The sequence below is a fragment of the Arachis ipaensis genome, chromosome B8 (genome assembly GCF_059453495.1).
Source record: "Arachis ipaensis isolate K30076 ecotype BB chromosome B8, ASM5945349v1, whole genome shotgun sequence".
Classification (NCBI taxonomy): Eukaryota; Viridiplantae; Streptophyta; class Magnoliopsida; order Fabales; family Fabaceae; genus Arachis; species Arachis ipaensis.
Genome location: NC_142443.1, coordinates 108,052,429 through 108,054,616, shown reverse-complemented (window position 1 = coordinate 108,054,616; position 2,188 = coordinate 108,052,429).

Here is a 2,188-nt window from a genome sequence, read left to right as displayed (position 1 = left end):
CTCACGTAGCTCTTCTCCTTCTTTTCTTTTCTTTTGTTTTTCATTCTCCGTGAGTCACTAATTCTTTGTCAAAGGGTTAGGGGCTCTGCTTCTATTTTCTATGAATTAGTAATCTAAGTGTCCTTCTATTTTAAAGCTTGCATTGATTTGTTCTTGATTGAGTATTTCGTTTTTCATCCTTAAAGGATTAGTAGTACTGACAGGTGTGCTAATCCCGTTTTGAATTCATTTACTGATTCGACAGAGCTTATATCCGAATTGTGCTTGAAAACTCTTTCACATGGCTTTTCAAATTGATTAGACATAGTGTTTTAAAGCGTGTGACACAAAACATGTTTTTTAATTACCCTAATTTTGAATACGTGACATATAATTCGGATTAGGACGATTTTCAAAAATTGTGTTTCTGTATAAGATTCAATTGGACAGGACTAGCTTTAATACGTGGTATAAAATCCGACCTGAGGACTACTCTTGAATCTAATTTGGAATTGAATCAATTTTGCACTTAACCTCTTCGGTTAATTGATTGACCAAGATATTGGCTATTGATTAATTGAGGAGAAACCGAGGAGTTAAGACATTGGAAATCGATTAATTAAGATTTGTCGTGAATGGTCCTTGTTGGCTTTGAATAGAGAAAACAAAGTTTGATTCTTGTAAAAACTTAAGCATCCACAAAACCCTTGACTTCCCCATCATACATACCTTCCTTCAAGTAATCACACGTTCACTACCTCAAGCAATTTAGCATTCAAGTCTTCCAAGTTTTAGCAAGTCTTTAAGATTTTAGCAACCTTTAATTCCAAGTTTTATTGATCCAATTAATAGTTTAATTCGATATTTGCAAGGTCAGCCTGTTAATCCTCGTGGAAACGATATCTACTCACCATGGTATTACTTGAACGATCCGGTGCACTTACAATACATGAGTATTAGTTTTCGCTCATCAATATGGGCGAGGCTACCCATAGACTTTCTACTAAGGGAATCTGCTACAATATTTACCTTATCATGATTATACAAAATGGTATAATCATAATCCTTTAGCAACTCCATCCATCTCCATTGCCTCAAATTTAAATCTTTTTGTTGGAATATATACTTCAAACTCTTATTGTCCGTATAGATTTCATAGGTCTCACCATAAAGGTAATGTCTCCAAATCTTTAAAGCAAAAACGACTGCTGCTATTTTCAAGTCATGAGTTCGATAATTCTTTTCATGCTTCTTGAGTTGTCATGAGGCATAAGCAATAACTTGACCATGTTGCATCAATATACATCCAAGTTCTATCCGAGATGCATTACAAAAGACTAAAAATCCCCCAGATCCAAAAGGTAAAACAAGAGCAAATGCTGAGCTTAAACAAGCCTTGAATGTTTGGAAACTTTTCTCACAAGCTTCTGACCATATTGAAATTTTACATTTTTTTGGGTTAACTTGGTCAATGGTGTAGAAATCTTTGAGAAGTCCTTAATGAATCACCGATAATAGTCGACAATCCTAGAAAGCTACGGATTTCTGTCATCGATTTAGGCCTTAGTCACTTTTGAACGGCTTTAACCTTCTTTGGATCCACTATGTTTCCATCTTTCGATACGACATGCCTTAGAAATGTTACTTGGTCAAGCCAAATTTCACATTTAAAAAACTTAGCATAAAGCTTATGGTCCTTTAAAGTTTGCAGCACAATTCTCCAATGATATTCATGCTCTTTAGCACTCTTAGAGTATACAAAGATGTCATCGATGAAGACAATCACAAAGTGATCTAAAAAGGTTTGAAATTCTTATTCATCAAATCAATAAAAGTTGCTGGTGCATTCGCCAAGCCAAAGAATATTACTAAGAATTTGTAGTGTCCATAGCGAGTAACAAAGGCAGATTTTGGTATGCCTTCCTCTTTTAACTTCAATTGATGGTACCCTGAATGCAGGTCAATCTTAGAGAAACATGTAGCTTCTTGAAGTTGATCAAACAAATAATCAAGCATCGACAATGGATACTTGTTGTGATAATTATCTTATTGAGTTGACGATAGTCTACACATAGCCGCATCGTTCCATCCTTTTTCTTTACAAATAAAATAAGAGCTCCCCATGGAGAAGTGTTAGGACGAATGAATTCGTTCTAGCATGTCTTCCAATTGAGCTTTTAATTCTTGCAACTTAGTTGGAGCCATACGA